Here is a 21,580-nt window from a genome sequence, read left to right on the forward strand (position 1 = left end):
TGGAAAAACCACAGCTTTGACTATATGGACCTTTGTTGGTAAAGTAATGTCTCTGCTTTTGGGCATCATTAGTACTTGGATATTCCAAAGATATTTAAAACTCTTGCGTCTAGAATGGAACTTATCTTCTTTCTAGATCTTCCTCTTCCCCATATGATCAATGCTCAGTTAGTGAATAGCACTACTCTACGTGGTTATTTGAAAGAAGGAAATGGCAACCCAGTCCATTATTCTTGCCTGGAGAATCCCACAGACAGAGAAGCCTGGTGGGCTGTGGTCCATAGTGTTGCAAAGAGCTGGACAGGACTGAAGTCACTTAGCAGATACATGGTTACTTCAGCTTAAATGCCCAAGAATATACTTGATTCCTCTTTATTTTCCTTACTTCCATCCAATCAGTACTATAATCTGAGATCTTAGTTGTTGATTATTGTGTGTGTACTTTTATTCAAAATTTATAGTTTCTTTTTTTCACAATAATTTCTGATATTAATAGGATTTTCATAACAACATATTAACAATAGTGTGCTTACTTTTACTTGTTTCTTCAGATCAGTCCTATTTTTTTTTTCCCATAACCACTCTGTGTAAATTCTTTGCTTTGATCACTTCTAAATCAGCTGGTTTCTTTCTTTCATTTTCCTGATAAAAGATAGGTAGCTGGTTTGTTTTCTAAGTATCTGGACTATTTATTTCTGTTGCCCTCTCTCATAAACTACAGGGCTTGGCATCTGTATTATTAAATAATACTTTTTCCCTTTAAAAACTCAGGATATTATTTGTTCTGCCATTTGTTACAATGAAGAAGTTCACTGCAGACCTGATTTTATTCTTTCCTTTATGAGAACCCTAGTTTTTCTATGTGAGTCCTGCATCTGTAGGAGTTTTTTTTATCCTAAAAACGAAGACTGTAATACGATATGGCTGTATGTAACCATGAATTGAAAATTAATTTTAAAAAATTATTTACTTCACTGGTTTGGTTTTTCTTAGAGCTAGTCTGCTGTTGATAGCCTTCACTACACTTTTAATTTAGTGGTTTCCTCTCCATATAGTATTTTACTTCCATACATCCTTGAGGTTGTCCTTTCTTTTAAATTTCACTTCAGTTTCACAGAAGATACTTGAGACTCAACCACACAAGAACATAACTGATCCTTAAAAAACAAACAAACAAAAAAAAGAAAACACCTTTTATCTTACCATGTAACTGATGGTAATTCATGTTATTTAGTCTCTTCATTCATCTCTACCTAGAGTATTTATAACAGAGAGCTGTTTTACTAATGGATAAATAGGTCTTTGTCGAATTTTTCAAGTCCAAACAGAGAAGGTAAAAGTTTCTAACTATGATTTGTTAAGAGTAATGGCCTGTGAGGCAGTGAATTATGAGGAAGCTACAGCTGGAGCTGTACAGCTGAGCTATTCAGAAAACGGTCTTAACCTCTGGGTATTGGGACAGGCTGCATTTAGTTTGGGTCATACCATCATTCTCTCAATGAAAGGAATGCTCTCATGCAGAGCCATACATGCCATTTTTAATGTAGATTTAACAGTCACATCACAATTCCTGTTCTGTTGGTTCTGCTGCACACCTAGTGTATTTTCAGGAAGCACCAACCAGAATGAGATTGGCCACATACCAAATGACCCACTATTTGCTATCTCCTCTGGCCTCTACTGTTACAATCTGGTGGGGGGAGCCACATATTACTGGATAGCACTGGATGGTTCTCTCTTTTATCTCTGTCTCTCATTTCCCTATTTAATCACATTCAGTTAACCAACTGCCGATTTTATAGCATTCACAAGGAATTTTTTTCCAAATTTTACATTATTTTTGTCATTTCATTGAGAGTCTGTTTAATTAAATTAATGGATTTTGGAGACCAAGTGTAATGAATTCAATTACAAGCGTATGGAAAGCTCACCAATGAACAGATTAAAATAAAAATAATAATAATGAAGTTGGTGCATCACACAAGAAATGTGTCATCTTATGTTGAGGTAAAGAAAAATTACCAGAGGCCAAGTTCCAAGAAAGCAAGCTTTTAGGAGCCAGCACAGATCCTCCTCATCTTACAATGGGGTTAAGGCCTAATAAACCACTGTAAGATGAAAATACCATAAGTCAAAAATGCATTTAATACATCTAACCTCGCAAACATCATAGCTTAGCCAAGCCGGCCTTAAAAATGCTCAGAACACTTCTACTGGGCTTATAGTTGGGAAAAGTCATCTATCACAAAGCCTATTTTATAATAAAATGTTCAACACCTCATGTAATTTATTGATTATACTGAAAGTCAAAAACAGAATGGCTGTCTGGGTACAGAATGGTTTTAAGTGTACTGGTTGTCTACTCTCATGATAGCATGGCTAATTGGAGCTACTGGGAGCTGCTGCCACTGCCCAGCATCATGAGACAGCACCATATACCATATCATTAGCCAGGAAGAGATCAAATTTCAACATGTGAAGTACACTTTCTACTGAATGGTACGCTTTCACACCATCGTAAAGCTGAAAAATCCTAAGTTGAACCACTGTAAGTTGGGGACAATCTGTATATGGAACATCTGGCTCTAAGAATGAAGTTTCCTCTTGGAATAAAGCAGAGTAAAATATAGTCAATGGATAAGAAGAATAAGTAATTTCTACCTAAACAACTCAAGGTTTAGGAAATCTGAAATTTACAGAAGAAAAGAATAAGCTTAAGAGGTAGGTTTTGATTTCATCATGAAAAACAGAAATCCTAATAATATGACTTCATGAGTTCACATACTTCACCAGACAGGCTATAGGCCTTCCTTAGACCTTAAACCTGATCATTTTTCTAAGAACAACGCCAAACGGAGGACCCTATACAGCAAATACAGTTACTGTTTCCACTTAACAAACAATGAAACTGACACTGAAATTATGTAACTTGCCCAAGATGACAGAGTGGCAAGTCGGGAAATGGGAAGGAAATGGGTGGGGGAAGAGAATGAACAATTAACTCAAATCTGCCAAGAATGTTAGTCCCTTGCTAATTCAAAGTGTGATCTAGGGACCAGCACCATCAGCATCACCTCATAGCTTTTAGAAATGCAGATTCTCAGGTCCCAACCCAGAACTACTGAATCATTAATTTGGATTTTAACAAAATTCCCATGTGATCTTTATGTACACTAAAGTATGAGCACCTGTGTTTGTCCTACTTCTTGCAGAGAAGAGCATGATGTTAGCTGGTATGAATCTGTATGAAAGATGGATAGAAATGTACCACTTGGGAACTAGGGCTTGTACTAGTAGAAAGTATTAAAAAAAAAAATTCAAAAGGTGACATTGGGTTCGTCATTGGATTATCAAAGGTTGGTCTAAAGCCTGGAGAATTCACAAGCTTACAAATGTGAGGTTTTAAAGGAGTATACATGATGGACTACATATTGTCTTTTCTTGAGTCCCTTAGGGCACATGGCTGGGGAAGCACCAGCAGCAGCGGTTCAGTTAGAAAATGAAGACTATTCTCCAGATAAAGCTAAAATGGGTACAAAAGGTGAAATTTCTCCAAGGAGACAGAAATTAGAGGCTTAGGAAAATTTAGAGTAGGAGTGGGCCACAATATCACAAGTAGCAGAAATGTAGAGACTGAAAACAAACAGGAGAAGGGGTGGGTTTTAGAATTTGTTGAGGAAACAGAAAACTGTGCAAACCTATTGAGGTTGAGGAACTCTCTATTGAGTGATTAATTATTGAGATAACTGAATGGAAACTCTGTTGACAAAGCGAAAAAAGGATATACCCTTCACAAATATTATGATTTCACACATTTAAAACAGAAGTCAAATACTCTCATCAACTCTAAAAACACTTCAGTATTTCCCACTGAAGTCATTTGTCACTTTCTAAAATACTTGCAATTTACAAAGGTTTGACTTCTTGTCTTTCTGTCTCTAAACTAGAATTAAAGCCCACAATAGCAAGGTTTTTCTGGTTTTGCTTATTACGGTTTTTTGCCAGAGCTTAGTGCATAGCGCACAGTGGGAACTAAATAAATATTTACTGAAGCAAAAATTCAAGAATAGATTGCTAAGGACACAAGTGTCGAAGGAAAAATGGAATGGAAAATTATTTTAAAATACCTGAATATAGACTCTAGTTAGAATGCAGTTTCCATGAGAACAAGTATTTTTACCTCTTTTGCTCAATGTAAGGATGGATACAATAGAAAGTTCAATATAAATGTAACTGATTCTAAGATGTGTTTCTTTCATATTTTTTTTAACACTAAGATCATATTGTTTTACAATACTATCTGAATCCATGTCAGCCTGGTAATGGTTATGATGTAGTTGTCATTCTGAACGCAAGGACATCAAAGACAGCATGAAACCTTGCCAGACGGTTTACTGGTGACTCAGAATAAAACCCAAGAGACTAGCAGAGCACTCTTTTAACTCTTGGATATCAAATGGTATAGGTACAGATAATTAATCTAACTTAATACCCCTGAAACAGGAGTCAAAAGGTGACTAAACAGAACTTATTGTAAGTCATTTTAAGCTTTTAAAAACCCAGTACAAATGACTTCTAGTTATTTTATTAACTATTTTAGGAAATGCTACATCACCAACACTTTCGATGCCACTGAAGACAAAACAGTGTAGAAAAACAGACACTGATGACTGGAGATGAAAAGCAATTCTAGAGTCAGATTCTGAGTGTGAGGAGGTTTTAGATATACTTTAGCCAATTAAGTTTGCTTATAGTTTTCCTATTTTAGGACTTCCCTGATAGCTCAGTTGGTAAAGAATCTGCCTGCAATGCAGGAGACCCTGGTTCAATTCCTGGGTCGGGAAGACCTGCTAGAGGAGGGAAAGGCCACCCACTCTAGTATTCTTGGGCTTCCCTGGTGGCTCAGCTGGTAAAGAATTCACCTGCAATGTGGGAGACCTGGGTTTGATCCCTGGGTTGGGAAGATCCTCTGGAGAAGGGAAAGGCTACCCACTCCAGTATTCTGGCCTGGAGAATTCCATGGATTATATGTCAATGGGGTCACAAAGAGTCGGACACAACTGGGCGACTTTCACTTCACTTCCTATTTTATTTATGTACCAGAATGATCAATCATAAAAATCTGTTTTAATTCAACCTAAAACACTTTAAGTAAACATGAAATACAAATTATAGGGGAGAGAAAGCATTGCACAACTTCTCTGTGACTCATGATTTCCTTCCTCAATGTAGAATGCAGTATGTTGTCCCAACAATTATACCCCTAGGGGGAGCTCAAAGTCCATCTTCCTTTATGTGTGTGTGCTCAGTCACTCAGCTGTGTCTGACTCTGCGACCCCACGGGCTGCAGCCCACCAGGCTTCTCTGTCCATTGGATTTCCCAGGCAAGAATACTGGAGTGGCTTGCCATTTCCTTCTCCAGGGGATCTTCCCGACTCAGGCATCAAACCTATGTCTCCTGCATTAGCAGGAGGATTCTTGACCACTGCGCCACCTGGGAAGCCCCACATCTTCCTTTATTCCACCCCTAAAAAGGGCAATGAGATACTGCCAAGGACACATTAGTGAGCCACAGTACTATATATTGCTTCCCAACAAAATGGTAAAAAAAAACATCAAATGATCTTGTATCTACAGGTGAGGTCTTAGATCTTTAGTCATTCCCTTCTAGATTTACTCTTCATTCATAAAGTGTATGCAAAAAGAAAAAGAAAAAAAAACCCTGCCTCCTCTCTTGGGAAGGCTATTAAGGAAATAGATGAGAAAATCAGAAAATAGCCAAGGGGAAAAGTGGCATGGGGACAGACAGCCCGCTTCTAGTCTAGGCAAAAAGAGTGCTTTTTCTATGGCTAAGGGCTATGCATGGGGTTTTGCAACAAAAGCCTTTAGCAATAAAAAGCATGCTAGCAATAAAAGGATATGCTTGGGAAGCTACAGGGGGTGGTGGCAGCAGGCTCCAGTCTAGCAAATAAGGAATTAAAATCTAATGTATGAACTGCTTAGAAGTACAGCTAAAAGTTATTTTAAGAACTTTCTTTTCTGCTAATGTAACAGAATCTTAAGCATTGTCGCATTAGGAAATTTAGAAGCTTATAATCAATAAATAATCAATATACTGTTTTCAGGTGGAGCAAAAGGGTCTGTTTCAAAGGTAGATTAAAATGAAATTAATGAACTGTTTTACCTGGAATGATCCAAGAATATCCTTTAAGGGCTCTTCATAAAATTCATCTCTTCCAAAGAACAGCAGCAACTCAAAGAAACTCCTAGAAAGAATAAGCGAATGGATTGATTTTTTTTGCCCCAATTTAAAGATTATCAAGAAATAACAGTTATATAATATCAGATATTTAGTTTTAAAATAGTTGGCTTTGAAAAACTATTAATCATTTGAAGTAAAGTGAAGTTAAAGTCACTCAGTCGTGTACGACTCTCTGCAACCCCATGGACTACATATAGTCCATGGAATTCTCCAGGCCAGAATACTGGAGTGGGTAACTTTTCCCTTCTCTAGGGGATCTTCCCAACCCAGGGACTGAATCCAGCCAGGTCTCTCCGGCATTGCAGGCGGATTCTTTACCAGTTGAGCGACAAGGGAAGCCCATTAATCATTTAGGATTCATGTTATGTTTTTGGTAAAATTACAATAAAAAGAAATATACTGAAGTTCTATATCAATAGAATTACTTGAGTCTAGTAGTAGGAGTAGAGTTAGTCACTCAATTGTGTCCAATTCTTTGTGACCCCATGGACTGTAGCCTGCCAGGATCCTCTCCAGGCAAGAACACTGGAGTGGGTTGTCATTCCCTTCTGTAGAAGATCAAACTCAGGTCTCCTGTTTTGCGACCAGGGAGAGAAAATGCAATGGTATACCAGGTGGCAAAAATATGGCTACATGTATCCAAATGATTAAAAAATCATAGTCTCACTTGAATCCAGTACAACAGACCCCAGAGAAAAGCAAAATCTAATTTTTTTTTCAGAGGGATATAGTGGTTAGTTGCTCAGTCATGTCTGACTCTTTGGAACCCCATGGACTGTAGCCCTCCAGGCTCTTCTGTCCATGGAATTCTCCAGACAAGAATACTGGAATAGGTTGCCATGCCCTTCTCCAGGAGATATTTCCAACCCAGGGATCAAACCCAGGTCTCCCGCATTGCAAGAAGATTCTTTACCAAATGAGGCACCAGGGAAGCCCTAGAACAAGGTAGGACTCCCCAAAATATAGAGTAGTCTAGAGCAGAGCTGGAAAACTACTGTTTTTGTTTTTTATTTTTCATAATACATGAGACAAGAACACTTAAATTTAAAATTTTAAATGTTAAAAACCAAAAAAAAAAAAAAGGCGGGGGGCAAGAGAGTAGTATTTCCTAACAGGTAAAAATTACATGAAATTTAAATATCATTGTCCGTAACTACATTATTGTTCAAACAGAGCCACATCCATATATTTATATATTGACTATGGCTGTGTTCACACCAGATAAAAAAACTGAGTAGCTGCAACTAGACCTTACTAGTTAAGCCTAAAAATATTTACTATCTGGCCCTTTACTCAACCATGGTCTAGAGCCAACACTGGGTTTCAATCTCAGCTCCACTATTTCCTTTAAATGTGACCCTGAGCAAGTCACTTAGTATCTCTGTGTCTCAGTTTCTTTATTTATAAAACAGAAACAATAATAATAGCTATGTCTTGTAAAGCACTTAAAACAATCCCTGGCAATGCTATATAGGTGCTTGCTAATAATAATACAGAACTATTTTTATTATTAATATTGCCATCAAAGTTTCCTTCAACAATCTAAGAGGAAACCTAAAGTCTTCACACATGAGTTTTTCCCAGCTGTGCATATGTCAGTTTTGTTGAAATATAAGACACCAATTTTTCCTTACTTAAATTATGAAGATTTTTAAGGTATCTAAAAAAATTCATCAAGATGTTTTTCTTCAAAAATGTATTATTGTATAACATAATACTGGAAATGTTGAATGTGTTTCATACAATGCTTAATATTTGGATAAACTATATATTTAGTATAATGCTTAATATGTAACGGTCTATGCATTAGCCAATTATAATTAGTACTAGTCCTAATTATAGGTTACCTACAGTTCATTTAACTAAAGTGAAATAATTATTCATATTAGAAATACCTAAATAAAGTTAATTATATAAAAACAAATTATTTGCAGTGGGATGAGTATATTACAGATGGCATGCCTTTTTAATTAAAAAAATTATACCTTTTATCAGAGAAGGCAATGGCACCCCACTCCAGTACTTTTGCATAGAAAATCCCATGGAAGGAGGAGCCTGGTAGGCTGCAGACCATGGGGTCGCTAGAGTCGGACACGACTGAGCGACTTCACTTTCACTTTTCACTTTCATGCATTGGAGAAGGAAATGGCAACCCACTCCAGTGTTCCTGCCTGGAGAATCCCATACACGGAGAAGCCTGGTGGGCTGAAGTCCATGGGGTCGCAGAGAGTCGGACACGACTGAAGCAACTAAGCAGCAGCATACCTTTTATAGTCATTTTTACTTTTATCAAACAGTATATTCCTATTAGCTATGTAAGCTTAAATAACTAGAATACCACTAGAGTCCCCATTTATGAAACAAACTATATTCTGGTCTTAGAATTCAGATCATATTTTCACATATACTACAAGGGGTAATAAGGTACTTCCTAAAATACACAGGCACACAATAATAGACTGTGATAATTATGACCAGATTTACTTTTCGTTTCTGGGTCTCTGAAGCAGATTAAGTAATTTTCACAATGAAATACAAGAATGTGGATTTCTGCATTTATGTACCACAGGAAAATTCCAGTAAATTATAATGCTTAACTACCCAAATACAAGAAATCCACTTACCAATTTAAGCCAAATAAAATTAGGTCTATTCTATGTGAATTAAAGAAGAATAGAGTGTTATAAACTCTCGATTTTTAACAATTTCTTCTATGATAATTCTAAATCTTTGATCATATAGATATCTCAACTTAAATGCTACTTAAGCTTAACAAAGAGCATTTAGTCATACTCAACCATTTGAATGCATTTATCTTCAAAACAATTTCTTCAGTAATGTCTTTACTGAGGAAAGAAAAGGTCTGTATTTTTTTTTCAAATATGTACAGATAAAGAAACTGTACATTATTTTTTCTATATTATGAATCACCACCTTTGGTGATTCATCCTCTGAAAATAAGTAAAATGCTGGCTAAAACAGCTGGCTTTTGCCTTGACTAAAAGTTAAAAGTTATACTAATATGCTCCTCTGATCAGTTTCATCACATTTCTAAGCCTGTAAGGAAAACTGCCTGCTTGCACACTGAATTACACAGGAAAGGGGAAAAAAAAAAGACTAATTTTAAAATCCTCTCATATAGGTTTTCACCTGAATTCATATTCTGTAGATGGTCCAAAAATTCTCAGGCTAAGACTTTAGCTAAGATTGGTCCTGTGCTAGTAGTATCTCCAGGTCTCTGGTTGAAACAAATGTAAATCCTTTCTAAATATCCACTTCAAACCCAGGCTTCAATTTTTACAAATAAATTTATTCCAAGAAAATACAAATTCACAATTTGTAAATATTGTAGTATTTGTAAATATTAGTAATAATGATGATGTCAATAAAAATCATAGCCTATATAAGGAAAGACAACATCATAAGCAAGAAGCAAAAGAAAATCCACAAAGACTTTATATATTTAAGCCAGATCTAGAATATAAAATGAGGATAATATAGTTTAAGGAATATTATTCAGTCACTAAGTCATGTCTGACTCTTTGCAACCCCACGGACTGTAGCCCACCAGGTTCCTCTGTCCATGGGATTATACTGGAGTGAATTACCATTTCCTACTCCATGTTTAAAGAATAAAGAAATATTGAAAATTATAAAAAAAGATAATAGCAATCAAAAACTTATAGAAATAAAATCAACAAAATTAAAAGTCAATGAACACATTTAACTGCAGGTTAGACACAGGTGAAGAAAAAAACTAGTAAAACTAGTATACTGAAAGATCTGCAAAAAAATAAAAGTGCAATACAGAGAGACAAAGAAATGGAAAACACACACAAGGGTTAAAGACATGAGGACATGAGGAATGGAGTGTACTATTCTAACATGACTAATCATACTTCCACAAAAAAAGAGAGAGAGAGAGAATGAAGCTAAGACAAAAACTAAGTAAGCATTTTTTATAACTGATAAAAGATATCAGATCTAGAAAGCCCAAGAAATTTCCATAATGATTAATCTATACCTGCCTAATCATAGTATTTATAAAATGCCAAAGAACAATGTATAAACAACCAGAAAAAAATAGACTATTTAAAAGACATGGGAAATTAAATGAGCAAGAAGAGTCTAAGATGCAAATTAGTATGGTGTGTGTGTGCTCAGTTCTGTCAACTCTTTTGTGCCCTCATGGAGTATAGCCCACCAGGCTCCTCTGTCCATAGGATTTCCCAGGCAAGGAGAGTGGAATGGGTTGCCATCTCCTCCTCCAGGGGATCTTCTGGACCCAGGTATCAAACTAGCAACTAGCGTTTTCTGTGCCTCCTGCATTGGCAGGTGGATTCTTTACTGCTTCAGCCATGAGGGAAGCAGATGTTAATTCATTAATGCAAATTAATAAGCATATAATGACTAAAAAATTTGATAGCATGAAGCAATAATAATAATTTCATCTGGGCTTTTAAAAATCATAGTAAAAATATAAAACATCAATAGCATTAAAACTGGAATGAGAAGTTTCAGTCTTTGTGTTCCAGTGCTCTTGAGCTAAAGGAAGATAAAAAGCATATAAAATATATACTTCAGTACTAAGTTCTTGTAATTCATATATTAGTATACCTGAAAGAAGAAAGTTGATTACAAAACTAATATCCATGAAAACCATGAAATAGCATGAGCAACAAAAAGCAACTAGCCAATATGAAAACATTTTGAAATATTAAAACATTTGAAACCTTTATAATTGAACTGGCATTATATTGGCATGTTAACAAACAGCCTAATGAAATTTAATGGAAAATCCAAAAATAGGACAGTTGCATGGGAGAAGTGAATATGTGACAGAAGCAGCATCTCACATCAGGGAAAATGTTGGCTTCATATCGGACAGCCCAGTATTAAAAGACAAAATTGCTTCACTCCAACTTCCAAACATAAGAAAAAATTCAAAACGGATCAAAAAATTAATACAAATATCAGAAATAATCACATACAACTTGGTTATAGAGAAAATTTTCTTAATCATGATTCAAAAGTCAGGAGCAGCGTAAGAATACTGATGAGATTTTCTGTCTGGCATCATACTTGTGCTACATCATTTTGTAGTTCACATCTTCTGGGAATAAAATCTTTCAGCTTTTGCTTCCCTGAAAACATCTTTATTTCTCCCTCAAGAATTAATAGTTGAAAGATTTGTTCCTGCAGTACTTTAGAGATGTCACTTGACTATGTTCTGGCTTACACAGATTCTGAGATGTCTGCTGCGGTATTCTAAATTAGGTAATGTCTTTTTTCTCTGGTGGCCTTCAAGATTTTTTCTGTGATTTTCCAAGTTTAAATGTGATGCATCTAGGTGATACAGGTGGCAGGCTGAGAGAGAGTTTAAAATTATTCTGTTTGTTGTTCTTTGTTCTGAGATTTTTAGATCTATGGTTTAATGTCTTTCAGTAGATTTGAAAAAATTCACGGCTACTGTCTTGTATTTCTTCTGCCTCATTTTGCTTCTCTTTCTGGGATTCTAACAAACTTATGTTATACAGGTTCATATTTTCTTAAAGTTCTTAGACCCTCTGTTCTATTTTCTTTTTTTCTGCTTGACATTTAGTTTAGGTAATTTCTTTTGACCTACACTTGAGTTCCTTTATTCTTTCCTTAACTGTATTGTACCAACTCTATGATGAGCCCATCAGAGGCATTCTTCATCTATTATTGTATTTTTTATTTCCAGCATTTCCATTTGAATCTTTCTTAAAGCGTCCTAGCTCTTTGGTGAAATTCTCAATATATTTAAATCATGTTATCCACTTTTACCACTAGATCTTTATATGTGAATTTGATTCTACAACCTGCTTTGTCCCTTGATAGTGCATTATTTTTTCTTTTTCTTTTTCATGTGTCCATAATTCTTGGCTGAAAGCTAGACTTCATGATTGTGAAAGTAAAGACAGATACTAATTAAACTGGTGCCTGGAAAATGACATGCCGTTTCTTCTGCTAGCCTTTATTGTAGGGCATTTAAATAAATCTAGTCATGAGCTAAGTGGGCTTGTGTTATTGCTACCATGTGGGTTGTTGCTATCATGACCTTCAGTGCACCACTGGCTTCAAATTCCTCCACTGTCATATTGTGTTGAAGGTGGAGCCTGGGTTGTCAGATAATACTTTAGGCTTTCTGAGCCACATTAAGGTCTCTCTCCCATTTTTTTTTCCCTCCCCCCTTCCCCGTCCCCACTGCCACCAATGTCACATTTTGTTTTAATACCATTGCTTAAAAATATAGTATGTCTTAGCTTGGGAGCCATATTAAAAAAGAGAACAGAAACAGCTATAGACAGCATTTGACCCCATGGGCCACAGTCTGCCAACTCCTGAGGTAAAGAATAATCATGTTAAGCAGAGAAACAGAACACATAAGACCCAACTGAAACTTTTAGAAATAAAAAAATACAATGTCTGAGATGGAAAATACATTGTATGGGATTAATGTCAGATTGGACTGCAGAAGACAGTGTCAACACACACACAAAGACTGAAAAAAATGAACAGAACAGTCAGTAGTATGTGAGTCAACTGTGGATTTCCTTCAAGTGGTGTCCTTTAAGAAAACATAATGGTTGTTTCTAAAAAAATTCTCAAAGGAATTTTACAAATTTGGGAAAAAGTACAAACCCAAACTTCCAAGAAGCTTAATAGTAAGAAAAGTGAGAGAAACTACTGTGTAAAATTACAATCAAATTTCTTAAAACCAGTAATAAACTTCAAAAGATCAAAAGACACCAATAAGAAAATGAAAAGGTAAGCCACAGTATAGGGAAAAGTATTTACAAATCACATATCTGATAAAGAATGTATAACTAGTATAAAGAACCCTTAAAACTCAATAAAGTAAACAATCCAATTTAAAAATGGGCAAAAGATTAGAATAGACATTTTACTAAAGAAGATAGGCACTGAAGAAAGGTACATGAAAAGATCTACCATCAACAGCACTGAGGAAATCCACCAAAACTGAGATACTACTAGGCAACTACTAGAATAGCTATCATGAAAAAGACAAATAGTAAGTTTGTCAGTGAACATGCGGAGACACTGAAACCCGTATAGATAGCTGGTTAGAATTTTAAAGGCGTAGTCACTTTAGAAAGAGTTTGGCAGTTCTATGTTAAACATAAAGACTCTGTCTGCAATGCAGAAGACCTGGGTTCGATCCTTGAGGTAGTAAGATCCCCTGGAGAAGGGAATGGTAACCCACTCCAGTATTCCTGCCTGAGAATTCCACAGAGGAGCCCACCAGGCTCCTCTTGTATAGAGTTGCAAAGAGTTGGACGACTGAGTGACTAACACTATCAAGAAAGTAAAAGTCGCTCAGTTGTGTCCGACTCTCTGCAGCCCCATCAACTATACAGTCTGTGGAATTCTTTAGGCCCAAATACTGGAGTGGGTAGCCTTTCCCTCTCCAGAGGATCTTCCCAACCCAGGGATTGAACCCAGGTCTTCCACATTGCAGGTGGATTCTTTACCAGCTGAGCCACAAAGGAAGCCCAAGAATACTGGACTGGGTAGCCTATCCCTTTCTCCACGGGATCTTCCTGACCCAGAATAGAACCGGGGTCGCCTGCATTGCAGGCAGATTCTTTACCAACTGAGCCATCAGGGAAGCCCACAACACTATCATAGGATATTGCAATTCCATTCCTAAATATCTAGTCAAAGAAAACAAAAACATTTGTCCACTTGTACACAAATGTTCATAGCCAAAAAACTGCAAACAGTCCAAATATCCATCAGTTACTAGATTTTAAAAACAAAATGTACTGTATCTATAAAACAGATTACTATTCAGCACAAAAATGAATGACCTACTGATGTGCTAAAACATGAACTTCAAAAACGTTATTCTAAATGAAAGCACTCATATGTAAAAGCCTACATGTTATGATATATTATTTACATGGAATGTCTAGGTATAGCAGCTATAAAATTAAGATAGAAAACAGATGTTCCTTGGGCTGGGGAGAGACTAAGGATTGTTTGAAAGTATGCAAGAGGGATATTTTAGGGGTGGAGAATCATAGTAATACTGGATTGTAGTAATGGCTGCACAGCTTTACAAATTTACTGTAAATCGGGTTGTTGTTTAGTCGTTAAATCATATCTTACTCTTTTGCGACCCCATGGACTGTAGCCTGCCAAGCTCCTCTGTCCATAGGATTTCCCAGGAAAGAATACTGGAGTAGGCTGCTATTTCCTTCTCCAGGGGATCTTCCCAACCCAGGAACTGATTAATAATACTTAAATTGCAAGAACTTAGTGGAAATTATGCCTCAATAAAGGTATAAAAGAGATAACTAGCAATGGGTAAGGAGTGCAGAGGTAGAGATAAAAGAAGGCTGATGATATATTCATAATGATTAAAGCTGGTGAGGGGCAATTCATTATACTATTCCTTTTAATTCTGTGTAGGTTTGAATTGTTATAATCTTAAAAATTTATAAAATGCCACATTAACAGAGATGTAGGGAAATAGGTCCCGTCTTATATGGCTGGTAATATTATATATTGGCTCAACTTAAACAGAGAAAATTTCGCACTAACTATCAAAATGATAAACCTAACATTCTCTGATCCAGCAATTCTACTCCCAGGATACCTGTACAATATGCAAAAATCCTTGAAGTCAGATATTTCAGATTCAGGTCCAGATCACCGCAATAAGGCAAATATTGCAATAAAGCAAGACACATGAATTTATTTTTTTGGTTTCCCAGTGCACATAAAATTTATGTTTACACTATAATATGCAGTCCATTAAGTGTGCAATAATATTATGCATAAAAATGCATATAGCTTAATTTAAAAATACTTTATTGCTAAAAAGTGCTAACCATCATGTGAGTCTTCAGTGAGCTGTACCAGTAACATCAAAGATCACTGATTACAGATGATAATAACAAATATAATAATAATGAAAAAGTGTGAAACAGTGTGAGGATTACCAAAATAAGACAAAGAGACATGAAATGAGCAAATTCTGTTGAGCACTAACAGACCTGCTCAATGCAAGGTTGCCAGAAACCTTCAATTTGTAAAACAATAGTTACCTATGAATCAAATAAAGCAAAATACAACAAAACAAAATATGCCTGTATATATTCCTAGGGCCATTCATACATGGCAATTAATTAAGGGATTGCTGATAAAGGGTTCTTGATAGCAATAGATTGGAACAAAATCTAAACACTAATTAACAGAGTACCAGTTAGTTAAAACTTTTACATTTCCATAACATATAAATACTCTACAGCCATTTTAATGACTGATGATAGTCCTCTATAATGGGAAAAGATATCCAATGAAGAAAGGGTGCATACTATAGCACCTTTTAGCATTTTTGTAAAATGGAGGAAAAGGAAACATGATTTTTTTTGTATATGCATAAAGTATCTCTGGAAGGAAACCCAAGATAATGATTACATTGATTGCGTATGGAAATGGAAACTAGAGGACGTTTTCACTGTAAACAAAATTGAAGAATATAAATTGAACAGTATCTCTTTGTGTGTTCACCATACTTCTTGAATTTTGAACCACAAACATGTATTATACAACCTACTCAAAACTTAAAAAATGATACAAAGAAAATCTTAAAAACAGCTCCCCCAAAGGGTACATTATATACAGGGTAACAAAAATAAGGATGCCAGACTTTTCATCAGAAAAAAAAAGAATCACACAAGCCAGAAAACAATGGATAGACACCTTTTAAAGTACTAAGGTAAAAAAATCCTATCAACCAAATATAAAAGCAGTGGAAATACCTTTCAAAAACAGAGGTCTTTCATCTCCATGACAATCAGCACACCACCACACCACAGTAGCATATCTGTTTGAATGCTGACAACATTGTGATGAACCTACAGGATGAAAGCTTCACCCAGGGAAGCTTTATAAAGGGTAAGAGGAGTTTGCTGCTGGAGAAGAAACAAATCTCTCCCTTCCTTGGTGTTTGAGGAGTCAGCTTGGGGTCCAGCAAACCCCACCCTGTCCCCAGTTCAAGTGATGGTCCTCTCTGCTCTAGTCTTCTCCACACTTCTTGGATAAACGAAGACTGACCCATTTTCAGAGGCATGACTTTCCTTCTCACTGTGGTGGCCTGAAGTGTTGGAACAGCATGTTATTTTTCAGTGACTTCCTACAGTGGGGGTTCCTCCCTCAAGGTTGGGAGGCAATAACCACCATCCCAGGACTTCTCAATACATTTTTATTACCTAAACTGAGGAGAGTAAAAACCCCAGACGTCTATGTCAGTTATGCAGAAGGCAACTGCTTAATGATTAGGTTTGACCAAGGAGGCAGTGGTAGAAAATTGGAGGAGGAAGGGAGCAGCAGTAAGAGGTCTTTTCCCCCTGCTCTTCTTCTTCTGGGTCCTAGTTAGCAGTAATTATATCTCTTCCAAGGTCTCCTCTCACAAAGGTCAATACATCTTCCCCTCATCAACCATCTCCAGTCTCTGAGTTCTAGCATTCCATCTTTGTTCCTCTGTCCTCCTATTTCCAGGGAAACAGCAACTTAACTACTAGTTGCTAAGTCTAGGTTCCTCTTCTCCGTGGTCTGTTCTCTCAGATCTTGCAACAACTATGAAACTGGTTCTATAAATTAAATTAAATTCCCTCTACTGAATTATCTAGCATGATTTGTATTTCCCTAATTAGATCTTGATTTAAATAAACTATAAATCTTACACCTGCTAAACCTGTCTTTGGAGAATAAAATGGCAACCCACTCTAGTATTCTTGCCTGAGAAATCCCATGGACAGAGGAGTCTGGCAGGCTACAGTCCATGGGATTGCAAAAGAGTAGGACACGTCTGAGCGACTAAACAACAATATAAACCTATCTTAATCAAAAAGAAGACAGGAGACAAAAATAAATTTACTTGTGATTATTCCCTATATCACCAGCAGGAAATTATATTCCATCCCCCCAGTTCCAAAATTAGAATGGAAAACTTTTTCAAAAGTCAATGGCATAAGAAAAATATAACCAATAAAATACAGCCAAGATGAGTCACAAATTTGTTTTTATGAAATATTTTAAAAATATGAGTTTGTCCTTGGTGCGTTCATCCTGGAATTTTTTTAAATTCAGATATAATTTTACATATAACATTATATTAGTTTCAGGAATATACTATGATAATTCAATACTTGCATATATTACAAAATGATCACCACAACAGTCTAGCTTAACGTCCGTCACCACATACAGCCACAATGTTTTTTCCCTATGGTAAGAACTTATAAGATCCACTCTCTTAGCATCTTACAAATTTATAATAAAATATTAGCTAGTAACCAAGCTATACATACATCCAATGACCTGTTTATAACTGGAGTTTGTACCTCTTAACCATCTTTACCCATTTGGCCTACCCTCAACCCCCACCTATGGCAACCACCAATCTGTTCTCTATCTATGAGTTCAGTTTTGTTTTAGATTCCACAACTGAAATCATTATGGTGTTTGTGTGACTTATCTCACTTAGCATACTACCCTCAAAGTCTATACATATTGTCACAAATGGCCAAACTGCATTCTTTTTTATGGCTGATGAGTTAGTGTTTATAGACGTATGAATACACATATACATACATATCACATCTCTTTATCCTTTCCTGTACTGATGGACATTTAGGTTGCTTTCATATCTTGGCTACTGCAAATAATACAGCAATGAACATAGGGGTGGTGATATCTTTTTGAGCTAATATTTTTGTTTCTTTCATATTAATACCCAGAAATGGAATTGCTATACCATGTGGTAGTTTTTTAACTTTTTGAGGCGCTTCCATAGTAGTGCTTTCCATAGTGCTGGTACCAATTTACATTCCCCAAACAGTGCACAAGGATTCCCTTTTCTCCACATCCTTGCAATGCTTATTACGTCTTGTCTTTTTGATAATAGACACTCTAACAAATGTGAGGTGATATCTCACTGTGGTTTTGATTTGCATTTCCTTGATGATTAGTGATGTTGAACACATTTTCATATACCTGCTGGCCATCTTCATGTCTTCTTTGCAAAACTATCTATTCTTATCTGCCCATTTTTTTTAATCTGATTTTTCTTTTTTGCTGTTGAGTTGTATGCATTCTTTATACTTTTATATTTTGCATAACAACCCCTTATCAGACATATAATTTGCAAATATTTTCTCTCATTCAATAAAGTTGCTTTTCATTTTATTGATGGTTACCTTTGCTGTGAAGGAACTTTTTAGTTTGACACAGTCCCACATGTTGATTTTTCCTTTTGTTTCATTTGCTTTTGGTGTCAAATCAAAACAAAATTATCACTAAGAAGAACATCAGAAAACTTACCACTTATGTTTTCTTCTAGTTTGATAGTTTCAGGTCTTGCATTTGATTCTTTAATCCACTGTTAATTGATTTTTGCGTATGGTCCAGTTTTATTCTTTTGCATTTTGCTGTCAGTTTTCTGAAAACCATTTACTAAAGAGACTCTCCAATCCCCACTGTATGTTCTTGGCTCCTGTGTTATACATTAATTGACTATATATGTGTTGATTAATTCTGAGCTCTCTATCCTGTTCGATGACTTATATGTATGCTTTTATGTCCATACCATACTGTTTTGATTACTATAATTTTGTAACATACAGTTGACCCTTGAACAATCCTTGAACTGCACAGGTCCACTTATACCTGGATTTTTCTCCCCTAAATACATACTATAGTACTACACAATCTTTGGTTGGTTGAAATCTGTGGATGTGGAACTTCAAATGCAAGGGCTGATGGTGAAGTTACTTTTCACTGCACAGTGGATGGGAGAGTTGGTGCCCCTAACTTCCTCGTTGTTCAAGGATCAAATGTAGTTTGAAATTAGGAAGTATGATGCCTTCAGCTTTTTCCTTCTCAAGTTGCCTTGCCTATTTGGGATCTTTTGTGGTTCCATACAAATTTTAGGAATGGTTAGTTCTATTTCTGTCAAAATTTTAATGTACTGTTGCAACAATTAAGGTACTGTTGCTAATATCTGATTGAGGATTTATACATCTGTTTTCACTGGACATTGACCTGTAATTGTCTTTCATGATATCCTTGTCTGGTTTTGATACTAAGGTAATGTTGGCCTCATAAAATGAGTCTGGAAATGTCCACTTCTCTTCTATTTTTGGGTGAGTTTGAGAAAGATTTGTATTAATTGTTTGAATGTTTGGTAGAGTTTCCCAGTAAGGCTGTCTGGTCCTGAATTTTTATCTGTTGAGAGGTTCTGAATTACTGATTCAATCTTACTAGTAACTAGACTGTTCAGATTTTCTATTTCTTCATGATTCACTCTTAGTAGGCACTATCATGATAGGAATTTATCCATTTCTTCAGTTGTCCAATTTATTAGGGTATAATTCTTCATAGTACATACAGCCCTCCATATCCATAGGTACAACACACACAACACATCCATGGATTCAGTCTACCACATATGGAAAATACTGGAAGGGAAGGGAAATTCCAGAAGGTTCCAAAAAGCAAAACTTGAATTTGCTGAACACTAGCAACCCACTCCAGTGTTCTTGCCTGGAGAATCCCAGGGACGGTGAAGCCTGGTGGGCTGCTGTTTATGTGGTCGCACAGAGTCGGACATGACTGAAATGACTTAGCAGCAGCAGCAGTGATTTACATAGCTTTTATTCTATACTTACAATGATCTACATAGCATTTACATTGTACTATATAAGTAATCTAGACATAATTGCAGATACCATGTTATTTTATATAAAGGACTTGAGCATCTGTGGATTTTGGTATCTCTGGGGAAATCCTGGAACCATGCTCCCACGGATGCAGTGAGACATCTGTAGTCTCCAATGATCCTTTTCATTTCTGTGGAATTGGCTATTACAACTCCTCTTTCATTTCTGACTCTGAGTCCTCTCTTTTTTTTCTTGGTGAGTCTAGTTGAAAGTTTGTCAATTTTATCTTCCCCAAGAACCAGCTCTTAGTTTCATCAATCTTTTTAGTTTCTATTTCATTTAGTTCCACTCATCTTTAGTTACATGTTCCCTTCTACTGACTTTGGGCTTCATTTGTTGTTCTTGTTCTGATTCCTAGGAATATAAAGTGAGGCAACACTGTTTGAGATCTTTTTTTTCCCCTTGATGTAAATATTTATTGCTATGAACTTTCCCCTGAGAACTCCTGCCATATACCATAAGTTTTGATATGCTGCATTTCTATTTTCACTTTTCTCAGTACTTTTAAATTTTTCTTTGATTTGTTCTTTGTCAGTAGCATGTTGTTTAATCTCCACATATTTGTGAATTTTCCAATTTTCTTCTTGTAATTGACTTCTACTTTTGTATCATTGTAGTTAGAAAAGATGCTTGATATGATTTCATTTTTCTAAATGTTTTAAGACTTGTTTTATGGACTAACATATGATCTATCTATACAATGCATTTGAGAAGAATGTGTATTCTGTTGCTTTTAGATAGAATATTCTGTATGTCTGTTAAGTATATCTGGTCTAAAGTGTCATTCAAAGCCAATGCTACCTTTGTGATTTTGTCTGGATGATCCACCAATTAATTAAAGTCCTTTACTATTGTACTGCTTGCCTATTTCTCCCTTTAGGTCTATTAATATGTGCTTTATGTATTTCGGTGCATCTGAGGGAGTTTACAATTTCTGTATAAGGAGCAATGAGCAAAATTTTATCAAATTTTCAACAACCAAAGATGTATTTCTTATTTGTTTTTTGTTTTTTCTTCTGACTTCATTCCACAGTGAAAGCTGACAGTATAATGATATAGTCTAGTTCTGTCAACCAAAGCTACTATGGGAAGGAAATCAAAAGAATTATCAAGCTTTCCTTCCTTTAGTTAGAAAAAAATAAATACCATTTTTAAAACTACACACATTCATCCTTCTAGATTTTAATAGGTACTATAGCTGAGAATAGAGGATGTCATCTGATCACTTCACCTCTGTGAAAACAAATATACCAGTTAATAATCCCTATATCTTTTGGCCTTTAAGATGACTACAGTCTCAACGACTTCACTCCAAAATTAACAAAAGGAGTAATAAAAACCAAATTACTAGGAAAAAAGATGCCAGTCCACATATAGCACCAAATGAAATGCTGAACATTTAAACATGGCCAATGTAAGTAAATGCGTATAGGTTTGTCTAATTTGACTTTAAACATGACAAATCCTGAAAACAAAATATTCTAATGTAATAGCAAAGAAAAAACAATGTTGAGAGAATTTAGCAAGGGAATTTAAGTAAGAC

General features: G+C 35.8%; 1 protein-coding gene across 2 annotated transcripts in view; it reads right to left on the reverse strand.

Annotated features, from left to right (window-relative positions):
- Positions 1 to 21,580, reverse strand: part of ZNF654 (zinc finger protein 654) — a 59,287-nt gene that overhangs the window by 29,902 nt on the left and 7,805 nt on the right. For both annotated transcript variants that reach the window (XM_010847916.1, XM_010847917.1), the window contains exon 2: positions 6,185 to 6,266. The gene's annotated coding sequence lies outside the window, so the exon portion shown is untranslated. The remainder of the gene's footprint in view (positions 1 to 6,184; positions 6,267 to 21,580) is intronic.

The sequence above is a fragment of the Bison bison genome, unplaced genomic scaffold, assembly GCF_000754665.1.
Source record: "Bison bison bison isolate TAMUID 2011002044 unplaced genomic scaffold, Bison_UMD1.0 scf7180017864258, whole genome shotgun sequence".
In the NCBI taxonomy this organism is placed as follows: Eukaryota; Metazoa; Chordata; class Mammalia; order Artiodactyla; family Bovidae; genus Bison; species Bison bison.